The sequence below is a fragment of the Pteronotus mesoamericanus genome, unplaced genomic scaffold, assembly GCF_021234165.1.
Source record: "Pteronotus mesoamericanus isolate MK-2021 breed Mesoamerican mustached bat unplaced genomic scaffold, CSHL_Meso_final contig_657, whole genome shotgun sequence".
Lineage (NCBI taxonomy): Eukaryota > Metazoa > Chordata > Mammalia > Chiroptera > Mormoopidae > Pteronotus > Pteronotus mesoamericanus.
Genome location: NW_026555229.1, coordinates 15,540,293 through 15,555,202, shown reverse-complemented (window position 1 = coordinate 15,555,202; position 14,910 = coordinate 15,540,293). Strand labels below are relative to the sequence as shown.

Genomic DNA, 14,910 nt, shown 5'->3' with positions numbered 1-14,910 from the left:
CTAATGTCTGTGGCTGTCAAGTCTCCCGGCAGGCATACTGTGGATCGGCATGGCATAATGCAGTTCTTTTCCTCTTATTCGTGGCAAGAGCTCAGTTTGGTTCAATGCCAAACTTCTTGCATTTCCTTAATAATCAGTGATTTTGAACACCTTTTCGTGTACCTGTTGGCCATCTGTATTGACTTCTTTGGAAAAAATGTCTTCTCAGGATCATTTGCCAATTTTTAAACTGGATTGTTTGTTTTGTTTTTGAGCTGTAAGAATTCCTTACGTATTTTAGACATTTACTCCTCATCAGATAAATGGTTTGCAAATATTTTCTCCTACTCCATAGGCTGCCTTTTCATTTTGTTGATTGCTTCCTTTGCTGGGCAAAAAAAGCTTTCTAGTTTGATGTAGTCTCACATGTTTATTTTTACTTTTGTTCTGTATGCTTTTGGTTCCTATCAAAAATATCAATGTCAAAATCAATGTCAAGGAGCTTATTCTCTATATTTTCTTCTAGGAGTTTCACAGTTTCAGGTCTAATATTCAGGTTTTTAATTCATTTTGATTTAATTTTGTAAATGTTTCATAAGAGGGATCCATTTCATTCTTTTGCTTGTAGCTATCCAGTTTTTCCAGCATTATTTACTGAAGAAACTATCCTTTCCTCATTGTGCCCTGTGTGACACAATGCCATTTTTGGTCATAAACCGCTAAACACTCAGTGCAGTGTGAGCAGGTGCACTCGTAAATCACCCGTCATGAAATGGGCAAACACATCTTCAAAAAAAATTGACTGAAGCCAAACACAGCCTCTCACAACACCACCATCTGGTGCACTGATACATATGGGTTCCTAGAACACTCACCTAGTGGGGAAAGCCTGTTCTTCAGAAAATAATTCTAGTTCTTTTTGGGGGGGGTCCCCCCTCATACTCCTGCCCAGAAGACCAACATAGCTCAGCAAATGAATATATATTTAAGTTGAAATCATTTTGAAAAGAAGCTGTCATTATTACATGGGCAAAGAACAAAAAATCTCATATTAATTTTGTAATGATGTGCAGTAATGGATATTATTATTCCTACTGATTTTCCAGTAGACTTGATTGCCTTAAAGCATACATTCTTTTTTGCCTACATACATTGGTTCATCTTCCAGAACAATACAAAGTAATAGGAGTTGCAAGTAACTGCATTTTGCTCCTACCTTTAAAAAGAACATATTTTAGCATCCCATCATCTTACATGATATGTATGTGTGATTTAAACCATGTCAATGTTGAAACTGAAAAGGGGAAGTCAGTGAAGAAAGTAGTTCAGACTAAAGTCTAAGGTCTACGGTAAAATAACCAACTTAAAGTGGTGAGAATGGAAACCCTTGCCTTGTTCCTGGGCTCAGAAGAAAAGCATTCAATGTTTCACGATGAGGTATGTTGTTAGCCATAGACTTTTGTAGGTTCTCTTTATTAAGTCGAGGCAATTTCCCTCTATTCCAAATTGTTGATAGTTTTTTAAAAAATCATGAATGAGTGTATACTTTATACACTGGCTTTTTATAACTTCTCGTTTTGTGCTGAGGTTTCCTACCTTTTCATTTCTTTAGGAGAACTTGTACTTTATTGTTGAAGATTTTCAAAATGGCTGCTTTTAAATTCTTGTTTGATAATTCCAACATCTGACTCCTCTTTGTTGGCCTAAGTTGATTGTCGCAAATGAGTTGCGATTTGCTTGGTTCTTCATTAGAGGGGTGGTCGTTTATTACATCCTGGACATTTTGTTTATAATGTTAGAAGACTCTGGCTTCTGTGTAAATCTTTTATTTTAGCAGAATTTCACTCAGCTTAGTTTCAGGACACAAATCTTGGCATACTTTTGTGGGTTGTAGCTCCAATAGCAGTCTGATGTTCAGAGCTTTTGCAGTCTTACTTGGTCGGTATTGTGTATTTGGAGACTTTCGGGCTTCTACTGATACCAGCTAGCATTACCTGAAAGTATCAGATCCTAGGGGACAAAGAAGCTTCTAGAATTGGTCTCCTTGTTGTTACGGGGTCCTTTTTGCTGGTCATCTGTCTGCACCAAATGCTTTTTAAAAGTTCTAACTGTTGATGGGTACCTGGTAACCTGGACCAGGTTTTAGCATTCAGTAATAATGTTGTTGTTTTGGGCATTCTTGTATGTGTTTTCAGCAAATCGGGGTATGCCAGCTGGTACACTGGGTACATATCTGGGAGTGGAATTCATCAGTCATAAGGTATGCATATGTTCAACATTAATAGATAGCGCTAAACAGTTATCCTAAAGAGTTGTACCAATTTATACTCCTTACAGAGTTTCAATCACTATACTTCCTTGACAGTTCTTGGTATTGTCTACCTTTTTCATTTAAGCCATTTGGTAGATGTGTAGTGTTATCTTGTAGTTTTATTTTGCATTTCTCTAATGATTAATTAAACTGAAAATTTTTACATATGCTTATAGTATTCGGATATCCTCTTTTGTTAAGTGTCTGTTCAAATTCTTCTTTTTAACCTTCTCACCCTTTTCCTACTGGGCAGACTGTCTTTTTCAAATGATTTGTAAAAAGTATTTTATATATTCGATATGAGTCATTTGCCAGATTTGTACATTGAAAATATATACTCCCACTCTATACCTTATTTTTTTCACTCTCTTAATTTGCATTTTGATGAAGAGAAGTTATTAATCTCAATAATCCTAATACAGTCCAATTCATTGCTTTATTCTTAAAAGGTTAATGATTTTTATATCCTATGTAAGAAACAATTGTCTACTCCAAGGTCATGAAAAGATGTTTTAATAAATAATATTTTTTTCAAATTTTGATGTATTTTTTCCTAAATTGCAAATGATTACTATACAGTAAAAATAAAAGTTTAAAATCCTTTAGATTAAGCATTTTTCTAAATTTTATTCTAGAATAAAAAATGATGATTATCTAAAATACAATTTTACTCGAATCCTTTGGTTTATGTAGGATATAACTACATTAGGCTTAATGGACTACTAAATTATACAGATTTTTTGACATCTTATTTGCTTACTGTGTGGTCATCAATTAAACTCATTGTTCCAGTATGAATTTTATCATCCATAAAATACTTTTACCAGAATCCAAATATATCTATTACTATTCTTTGAAAAATCCTGGAACTAGGTCAGTGCCTAATATGGTTGATTGACTTCAAGTGCCATTATAGACACTAATGAGTTGCTACTATGCGGCATGAAACAGAAAATCCGTTTCACTGCAGTGACTTAACAAATGGTAAGGATAATTTGACAAAGATAATAAAAGTGCAAAATAATCATGTCATATCATATATATCAAAAGTTGAAGTGATGTAAGATGTTTTATTGGATAAATTGAGTTTAGTTGATTTTTTCATGGATAGTAATTTTAATGTTCAGATCTTAATATTATTAAGATTTCATTATCAAAAGATGACAGATCACATTAGTCCCACCCTCCTTTTCTGTGCTAGAGTAATGATGACAGATTTGAGCCTAATAGATAATAGATAATAAAGGTAAATTTATATGATAATAAAAATATTTACCCATAGCTAATTCCAAACATAGACCTTCTCTCGTATCTAGCAAGAAAAACATGAAAGGCTCAAGCCCTAAGGCATCCATAGTGTCTAAGCACTCCAGGACGTCCATGTTTAATTACTTCTGAAGCAGAAGTCCTGGCACCCTGGTTCCGGCCTGTGGCCTGTTAGGAGCTGGGCCGCACAGCAGGAGGTGAGCAGATTAAAGTCAAGGCAGCTGACGGGACCGCAGCAACGCGGGACTGGCGTTCGATGCCACGCCTCTCCAGCCCATCCTGCATCGCCCAGGTGGGCCCGCCTCTCCCGTGATCATGATCCCCAGCTTCCACAGCAGCCACCAGGACTTCCCTGTCAGGCCCTGGAAGCTGACGGCGACCGAGACTCACATCATGAAGTCGGCCGATTGGAGCAGTTAGCTGATGGATTGCATATGCCATCCCTCCCCGAAATGATGTTTGGCGATAACATTGTAAGAATCTAGCACTGTTCTTCCTGTCTTTGGGATCGAGTTCAAGGCCACAGACGCTTTAAGATGTGTAAACAACCGCCAAGGAAGGCTCCAAGCAGCCTGAGCGGGAGAGTGGCGGGAAAGCAGGACGGGGGTGAACACCCCGAGGCCGTTATTAACCCACACGACTGGACCTATGAGGCCGATTATAAGGGAACGTGACTTGCACGATCACTCAAGTTAAATGCTGTACCTACAGCAGATCATACAGATACAGAGAAACTGAAAGCCAGAGAACAGGTTTTTTTGAAGTTCTCCTCTTCGAGGATGAACTTTCATGATCACAGTTGCAAGTCCAAGTGTGAAAAAGAGAGTAAGGCCTTCCAGCTTTTTCCTGTTCTTGCAGTTTTATTTGAGAATGGATAGAGTGCTTACCAGCATAAATGACACGAGACTTTACCAGAGGCCGACAAGACCTACATGTTATGAAAATATACATCATGAGAGCACAGAATTGCTAATTTAACACATGTTCTGCCTTCTTTCTACACAGAGCCCAATGAAATAGCATGGTATTTACCGATCGATGAGGCAGTCTATGGGTAGCTAGTATTTCTAGAAAGAATCAATCATAACCCCACAGACTCACAAGAAAATGTACCTGTGCAACAGAATGTGATGTACCACCTGTTCACCGTGGAATCTGATGGAGACCTTGCCTATGTGGACGGGGGGTTTTCTATTATGAGAATTTATTGCCTTGTCTATGTGCAGATTTTCAGTAGCCTTAAAGGAAAAAAATTAAAGATTGTTGCAGGCAAAAAAAAAAATTAACAAAGTCAAGGCAGAATATCCTGAGATTGCCACAAAAGTGCTGAAACGCCTGCTTCCATTTCCAACATCCTATCTTTGTGAAGCAGGGTTTTCTGCAGTGACAGCAACCAAAACGAGACTAGGGAGTAGACTGGACACAAGCGACACACTTCGGTGTCACTGACTCCCATCACCCCCAGATGGGGCTGTCTAGTTGCAGGAAACAGCGCAGAGCTCCCGCTGTTTCTGCACTATGGTGAGTTGTATGATTATTTCATTATATATTACAATGTCATAATAGCAGAAATAAAGTACACAATAAATGTAATGTGCTTGAGTCATCCCCAAAACATCACCCTCCCCCTGCCCCTGGCCGTGGAGAAAATAAGTCTTCCATGAGACCGGTCGCTGGTGCCAAAAAGGTTGGGGACCACTGTGTTAAAGCATTACAAACACTATGATTCATGAACAGATGCATAAGCAATGTAGAGACCAAAAATAGATGATCTGAGTTACATTACTGGTAACTTGAAGTAGGATAATTACCAGAACAGCTGATGTTTCAAATGAACCAATGTTGCTTTGGCTACTGAGCAACTTACAAAAGTGTAATTATTTCTAATCCTTCTTATTCCCTCCTGAAACAACAAACAGGGAAACAGGGAAAGGTTAATGAAAATTCGTATCACAATTCATAGGATATGTAAGTCATCATGCTTAAGTTTTCCTGAAATATAATCAATATGTTCTTAATAAAACTAGTGTAAACCTGTGTGTCTCCATAACTGATGAATAACGCGCCCAAACCTAATTAAGAAAAGTTTGATACTGTTGAGTCTCTTGTTCCAGGTCATTACTAGCCTTGACTGGAATAGAGATATACCATGTAGTAGGACTTACTGATAAGATATTTGCTGTGCAAGATGAACCAGGGCAGATTCAGGAGGCGAGAGGGGAGGTGTGGGGATCACACCTTTAGAGCCTTTATACAGACGGCAAGGTGGGGAGGCTTGAGGGGCTTTGATCTAGGGACACTGAGGGTTCCTTTGGAGACTCGGGAGGTTGTTCTATGGGGTAGAAAATATAAGCAGTCAGGGTCATCTCCCTCCGCCTCGGCCTCCCTATCATAGGTTCTCCTGGATTAAGTTGCCCTTAGAAGCAAAAATTGAGTCCTGGCAAGTCAGGGCCATGGCAATTAACTGCTGAGCCTCGATTTTGGTGCCACAAATTGGAAAATAATACAAATAATAGCGTAAATTATGATTGTTAGAATATCAACTCAATAGGCAAAATTTTCATCAAAGGTAAATTTGATGAACTATTTCATGTAAGGCAAATACAGTGATATTAGTTATAGATACATTGCATAGGCGATTGTTTGAAGCGGATGCCAAGTTCAACATTAAATCATGCTACATTTTTTCGATATCGTCACATTTTTGTGAGGCTGGATGTTGAGTAGCTGCTATGAGAGAAAGAAAGACCACATGAAAATCAAGATGGAACAGGAAATTTGCACAGCACAGCCTGAATCCATGGTAGAAAAGCTGTGCAGGGTCTGGCAGGCACACATATCCCAACGGACAGGGGTTATTTAAGAATGAAATAAAATATTTTAATTTTGTGTGCATTTTTTAAAACAGCCCATTAAGTCAATAGCATATAAATACTTGTTAAGTATGTTAATACTTGTTAAGCTAACTATGTAATAAACAAAACTGTTAGGTACTTCCTAGGGGCAACTGTGTTAACAGTGACTCAGAACGTACGGGTGCAGGTGCAGAAAAAGTTTTGGAACCATATGTTTGGAAAATACATAGAAGTATCCAAAAGCAAACTGCTTCTCCCTCTAAAAAATAAAACAAAACTCCACTTAAGCACAAAATCCAGTCCATTTGAAATGAATCAAAAAAGAGTCAGTTGTGGTAAAAGAACTGCTTGTGTGCATCAAATCCATCAAAATATACAATTAATAATGACCAACTACAGGAAATCATAGCTAAGTATGTGAATCTCATAAACCAGGATAATCTAAGGAATATACAAACAACAAAATTAGGAGGATGGGTGTTAAAAGCACTAATTTTCTCTTTCTCTCAAAGCATGGAATCAAAATTCTCTAAAGCTAAAAACCAGCAGTTAAAAAAATTCATTTCATTCAAAATTCTTAACATTTTTCACACTTTCTAATTTTTACCTTAGAGAAATATTTAGCAAATAATATCTCTTACGGTGTTAAATTTTTTCCCTATAAGTTACAGTAAAGTGAAATAAAATTATTTTCATAAAGGTAGCACCATATTTATCATAAATCTTTCTGCCTGTCTGCTGTCTTCCCTCCTTCCATCCTTCATTTTTTTATACATAAAAATAGACATAACTATAGAAAAATGACTGGAAAGATGTCTCCCAGGTGTTATGGATGATGGGTCTCTAGAGAGAGATGTCTGTGTTCTTTTTTCTTGCCTTTACTTATATTTTTCTTTTTTGTTTGAATATTTTCATTAAACATCTATAATATTTTTCAGCAACAATACTATTTTCGTTAATTAATAAAGAGCCAAACCACAAGGAATAATGTCAAGATATTAATCACATTTAATTCTGGGTGTGGGAATGACTGCTTGCTTCTTTGAATTTGTACTCTCTTTTTTAAAAATTTCCAAAACAAAAAAATTCAGGCAGTTCCAAACTTCTATCGGCTCAAGAAATTTGCACTGACAATTCCATTTTCAAACCCATCTATACAACTTCTAGCTAAATAGTGATCATTAGCATCTACTGAAGACATTTGACTTAAAGAACAAAAATGTAGTGTGTCAAATATATTAATATTTTTTGTTAAATGAAGTGCCCACTAAAAGTGCAAAATACCACATAGGCCAACCTTATAAACTTAACTGAATTTCTGCCCACATTTTAAGTAGAGTATATGATATTGTTTCTGCCAGTCTACACAGCTTGTTTCCCTACCTCCCTCTCCACAAAGGATTACTCTGAATTTCAAAGGGCATACCTGTTCTGGTTTTCACTTAATTTTCCAATACTATAACTATTGTCTGAAAACATCACAGTCTTCTAAAGGGAATTAGGAAGTAGCTTTGGATGCAAATTCTAAAGATAGAACACATCCAACTTCTTAACACTAGAGGCTCAATGAAAATTATATAGGCAAAGCTTTCATCAAATACAAAATATATACAGTGATACTAGTTACAGATGCACAGATGGGAAGTGCCCGGGGGAGGGATGAAGATGGAGGGTGGACTGGGAGAGCCAAGTGGGTCCCCTATAGTTGGCTTATAATTTTCCATCCCTTTGTTTTCAGCAGTGCTATTTCTTTATATTTTGGGGGTGATGCAGTAAGCAAAAAAACAAAACAAAACAGGCAAACATTGTTTTATTATTCAATCTGATAATCCTTATGTGTTACCGAGTGAGTCTGAACAACTTACATTTATCCTGCTTACTGCTATACTGTATTTACTTTTTATTTGTTTCTTTCTCTTTTGTCTTATTTGAATTAATGGATCCCTCCCTGTTCTCCCTAAAATTCTATTTGTCTCTACATACTGGTTTAGAAGAAAACACATTCTGCTATTTTGTTGGATAAATGTAGACATTTGACATTTGACATGTATACTAAGAAGTCTAGCATGAACAGATTTCTTTCCCCACCTTCTGAACTTTGTAATGCCTTAGAATTCTTTGACTTGGATCAACTTCCCTCCTGACACACATTATTGTTGTCAAATACTTAAGCTATCCTTTTAATTTTATTAATGTTAGATATTTTTATAAGTAAATGTAATTTACATATATTAAAAGTTTTTCACTTTATGTTTCTGTAAGTTTTAACACATGTACAGATTGTATGGATTTGTACATGTGGAACACATGTATAGATAGTTTCAACACAGTCAGAATACAAGAGTTCTATTACCCCAAAACTTCCCTCTGCTGCCCCCTGGGATTCCCAGTTTCCCTGGCGCTTCCCCAACAAACATTGATCTGTTCTCCATTTCTGTAATTTTTACTTTTACACAATACCATATAAATGGAATTATACAATATATAATATTTTGAGGCTGGCCTTTTTTCCCTCATAATAAATGCCTTTCTTGTATGTACCAATAGCTCATTCATTTTTCCCCCTGAGTTATATTCCACTGTTTGGATATACCATAGTGTATATATCCATTTGTTTATTAATAGACAATTATGTGGTTTCCCATGTAACCCTATAAACATAAGTTTATAAGGTTGTGTTTGGAGATCACAAATAGAGCTCCTATAAACATCCCTGAACAGGTTTATTGCATGAACATATGTTTCCTTTCTCTAGGGTAAATATGTAGAAGCAAGGTTGCTGGATCATATGGTAAGTCTATATTTTATATGGTTAGTAATTGTTCAGGTATGCTCTCCTGTTAGATTTATTTTTCCTTCACATCAGGCCTTCTCTCTCCTATCACGTTCCTTTTCCCTGAAGGATGCAGCCTTTAGAATTGCAGTCAGTGAAGAATCTGTAGGTGTTGGACTCTCTGTCTTTAAGCGTGTCAATTTCACCTCCATTCCAAAAAGATATTTTCACTGAGTGCAATTTTTAATTTTAAATGAATTTATTTTTTATTTTACAAGTTCTATTTGGTTATATTTGAGATCTGCTAGCTTCCTTTACACACACACACACACACACACACACATTTTTGTTTTTGTTATATATATATCGTTTGTTTTTCCAAGATTTTACTCAAACTTTATTTTTTCAACATAGTAAGCATGGCTGTTTCATAATATGCATCCAATCATTCCAATATTTTGAATTTTGTGGTCTGTTCTACTCATCTGTTGTTTCTTCTGATTCTTGCTTATGGAACTGTATTTCCTAAGTGCTCGGTTATCTTTGAGTTTGTGCTACTTATTTTCCTAGAAAAAAAATACATTGGGAAATTCTTTGAAGCCTCGATGAAGGAATGTTCATACCTTCATAGAAAAGTTCCTTCTTTTTCTGCCAGAAGCAACTTTAAACTAAATTCATGGTTCAAGATATTTCTGGAGCATATAGGTAATTAAGGGACAACATGTCAAGACAAGATGGCAGGAGTGTTGGAGTCTGAATTCCAACCCTTACCCTGAGTGTGCATCCCTTTGAGGTTCCACCTTAACCTGGTGAGCACTTGCTACTGGATTCCCAGTGCTCTGTAGCTGTGTGCTTTCACTTGTTCTCGCTTATACTCTATAATCAGCAAACTAAATGTCAAGTTTGCCTTATGGACAAATGCCAACCAGACAAAACTTACTCAGTGGTCTTTTTACATCTCCATCTTCTTTTCTATAGTTTTCTTTTTTTTTTTTTGGCCATATACTTACTATCTATGGTGTCAATCTATTTTTGATGATTTAAAATTTTTTTTTGTTTTATCCAGTATTTTAAAATCCTGTAGAAAGACTGCTCTGATTACTGTATCCTGTCAACAGAAGCCCCTATATCACTGGCCTTGATTTTGGGATAAAACATTTTCCTAAATTACAAAATACAATTTAAATATTATTAATATTAGTCAAAATCTATTTATGTTTATATGTTCAGATAATAATTCATGATATTTAATTAATTAAAAACATGTTGTAACTGTGCTTTTTGAAATCAAGAAAAATGTTACAAATATGATACTTCTTCCTTCATTATATAAATATTTATATTAGAATATAGATTAACACGTGAAAGACAGTAGACTGAAATCCTTCATGAGTATACCTAACTTGAGTAAGACAGAAGCTAAACCTATGGAAGTTCATAATCCTAAAAGCATATATAGTAGCCCTTTTATCAATTTGTATTGTCTATTATGTTCATCTCTGTTTTACTTTAAATGCTACATTTTTTTAGAATATCCAGCAGATGATACATGGAATAGAATATAAACAACCTGATACAAGTTGAACTAAAATTTCTCTTCAAATTATACATATTTTATAAACCCAAAGTTGCAAACTTTAATTAAGAATTATACATTAAAAATAAAAATTTTTCCAATGTTCTTATTCTTCTTCTTCATGTTACTTTTATTAATCTGCTTATTTAACAACTCAATCTCATGGACAATTAAACAATACTCACAGTAGTATACAAATGTCCAATCCAATCAGTTCCACCTTATTAAGCTTTTCTTTCACTATTTCATTGTATCGTGAAATACATAGTAAAAAAGTCCTTTGAAAACTACTGTGCTATTTGTAGAAAATGTACATGTTGAAGCTCTACATTTACACAACACATCGTCTATATGTTTGATATTTTAAAACAAAGGTCAATGATTCTATTTATTATGTTCTTTTTTTCTTGGTAATCTTCATTAACTCAAAAATGCTACAATAAAAATAGTCTTCATTCTGCCACTATGAATCCTGCTTAAGTATGTAATCAAAATTTATATTTCAGCTCTCTTAAAAATAGAATTAACCTTTGATTCCCTAATTTTGGTATGCAATCCTCTCAAAAAATAATTGCTAATTAAATAACTTAAGTCCTTAGACAAGGCAAGCATTGCTCTAAGGACCTTACATGCACCAATTTATCAACTGTTCACAACGCCGCTCTAGGTCCCATTATTGCCCTCAATTCCCAGGTGCGAAGACTGAGGCCCCGAGAAGTTTAAGAACATGACTGAGATTCGAACTCAGACAAAGTGGCTTCCAGCAGCCTTGCTATTCTAACTCTCTCTATTCAAGGGTAAACATAACCCAAATGAATTTACTTATAAAAAATGAAATTATAAAAAGTTACAACTGTCATTATGGAGTCCTGAGGAAGAGAAAAAATTCTTGATGAGGCTTTGGTTCATCACTTCTGCAGAAATCAAATGACCATTAACATGAGATAACAGAAGTCTTGTGGGCATCTAGATTCTATGATATGAAAAGTTTTCCATTTGTTTATTAATTTTATTCTCCTTAATGCTCACATGTGGTTTTCTTGCAGATTTGGGAAGGCCACGCCGTGGACCTGAAAGCGCCACCGAAGAGCACAGTTAGTGGACCAGGGGCAGCCTGGGTTTGTATCCTGGTGTCTCCATCGCTAGCTGTGTCAGCTTAGGTGGTTGTAAGCCCTACCCAAGCTTGATTCATAAAATGGGGGTGATAATTTTGTCTACTCACAAGTGCTAAAGAAAAATGAATAGGCTTTTTAGAAGGCGCTTAGCATAGAATCCCCCATAATAAAGAGTAAGAAGTTTTATTACTTTTGCCACCTACGCCCACACGATGAGCCTCCTAACAGCTCACGGGAGCAGCGTGGCCTTGCCCTATTGTCCTGGATGCACAGAGAGGGCCGGAGGTCGCCTAAGAAGAACGTGGTCTCCTTACACCTCACACGAAGGCACGGACCCCAGGTTTTGCACCTTTGCCCTCCGCTTTGTGTAACCAAATGTGTGACAGTCAGATTTACCCCGTTTTGCCTTATACTGTTGGTGCCCAAATTTGAGATGCAATCCCTCACCGCCTCCCAGCCCCAGCCCACCTTTCTATTTCCCTGTTTTCAGGCACTGAGTCAAAAAACGAACAGGAAAAATCAGGCAAAACAATAGCTCTTGTGCTGAGAAGGTGTCATAAAATACATTTGTGTATATTTCTAAATATAGAGAGTAATCTTTCTTAAAATGTAAGCTCCTAAAGGACTGACATGATTTTGATGATGAGTATGAAACAGGGCCTCACAATACAAAATTTAATGTCTTTTTTTTAAAATTCTAAATTAAATGCTCTTAATTTATAGTTATAGCCTTTGTTATCTCAAATTCAGAAGCTAGGGTAAGGTTCCTTGTGTGTGCAATGGGGCTTCTTTCTTTAGATTTCACCGTGGGCTCCCCCAGCGACCTCCTGGATGCTGAGGCATGGCCCGCACCCCCAGGCTAGCCCACTGCCAGGTGCTCAGTGGGCCCCACGTCTTACTGACAGGCTGCGGGGACACTAAGGAAGCAGTGACGCTTGTGGAGGAAGCTACCCAATTCTGGATTGAGTGAAGCCTACGTAGCCTTCCTGAAATTATATTGATACAAAATTTTGGAATTGCCACCAAACATAACTCATGTGAGTCAGTGCTATGAGATTTCAATGACATTCAAATAAACATTTCAACTTAACTTTTATGTGTAAAGATACCTGTTTGCTATAATATGTTTTATAGTACTTAAGCATAATGAGTGAACTCCTATCATTCAAACAATTAAATATTAAAAATAATTGCCAGTAAAGTAAATCAGACAAAAGCTTCAAGTAATTTTTTCTATTTTGTCTACAGAGATGTTAAGCTACTGATAAATTTGCTATTTCCAGTTAAAAGTTCAAATCGTATTTTTTTAAAGTGAATCCTGAGAAAAACTAAAATATATTGCTTAAACCTGTGGGTACTCTTGCTGAACCTAATACTTTTAGGAACTTTGGTTTTCACAATGGCAAAATAACTTCAAACTTCCAACAGTGAAGATCTTCTATTTAGTGACAATAATGTACATTATCTCTATATTATGTATCTTTATGGACCTTTGATTATAATAAAAACTCTACTATCCATTCATCAATTTAAATCATTGAAAATACGAATGCATCCTTTTAGTAATAACCGTGAATCCACATTGTATATTTGGGCTACTAAATATAAGGTTATAATTAACTTTTGTCCAAAATTATCTACATAAGTGCAAAGCATTCATGATCCTTGTTATTTGTGCAATAAGAAGCTTTTAAAATTAAAATTCTGACACAGAACTTCATGGTTTAGGCCTGCTTTTCACATTTCCTCTAGGTACTACTTCTACTGCTCTTGAGGATTTCTGATTAGCATGTTCAGATTTCCAAATAATACCCTTAGCTCTTTTCTACACTTCATTGTGGAAAGGTAGTTGCAAGTAATAGAAGTTAATTGACACATATAATATTGCTAAATACACAGGAGTTAAAAGAGTTACAGAGCCTGCTTTGAAGAATACCACTGCATAGTGTAACTTTCAATGCCAAATGAGTCCATAAAGAGTTTTTAAATGGTATTGGGAGAAAATTAAAGACAATTCATGAAATACGGGTAGACTGTAATTGGAAAGAGAGTTGCTATTAAACTAAAAGCATACATTGGTTCCTATAAACCAATAAAATAAAATTATCCAATGCAAATATTTGTAATCAATGTGTGCTCTACTCAGTGAAACAAGATCAACCACAGTAAATGAAAATCTCTTGGAAAATGGTTAGATGACTGTATGAAGGAGGAACAGGTTTGGCTGTGAGCCCCTGAAATTCTGGGAGCAATGAAGTGACCCTAGTTAAGAGTGGTGATTTAGGAAGACTAACCAGAAGCAGTGAATATTTAATTAAAGTAGTAGTAACTTTGCTATTTTATAAAAACACGTAATTTTACACCAGTGCTATGTAATCTTCCAATTCTCAATAAATATGAACAAATTAAGAATGGAAGAGAAGAAAAGATACTGGAATTGAAGTAAAAAAAAATCCTAGATTTAAGTTCAAGCTGTGTGAGCTTAGGGTATGAACACCCCTGAACTAAATGTCCTCACCTGTAAAGCGGGGGTAAAACATTCTGAAGTGCCAACCCCATAGAACTGTTATCAGGATGAAAGTCAGTACTGCGTGTGAAAGTAAGTTATAAACATAAAGCACTACATGATTAAGAGATGATGACAGAATAAATAGAGTGAATATTTGGTTATCACATAATTACCTTATAAAATTTCATATTCATTGAAATTACAAACAGGAAGGAAGTTTAAATAGAGCAGAGAAATCTAGAGTGCTACCTCAAGTCCTATCTTCATAGGTAGCAACAAAAAGAACAACAATGCTGTTTTATTTCAGAAGTGAACTGAAAACTCATAGTTGACTATATAAAATATAATTAAAGGTCAAAAATGAGACATTCTTTAAATTGTAATATATACTCGCCTCAAAATTTAGAAAGTACTTAATAAACTTAAGGAAATAGGCTAAGATGGAAAAATAGATTGATTAATAAACAAGTTGTTGAAAAACACAGACCAACCTCATTATTTTGACCTTGAGTAAAAAGTCATTGGG

General features: G+C 35.7%; 1 protein-coding gene and 1 pseudogene across 1 annotated transcript in view; one reads left to right on the top strand and one right to left on the bottom strand.

Moving 5' to 3' along the window:
* The window catches only part of ATRNL1 (attractin like 1), a 498,803-nt gene that overhangs the window by 245,828 nt on the left and 238,065 nt on the right, over positions 1 to 14,910 (bottom strand). The gene's annotated exons all lie outside the window — the stretch shown is intronic.
* LOC129077028 (TIP41-like protein) lies at positions 3,872 to 11,920 on the top strand (annotated as a pseudogene).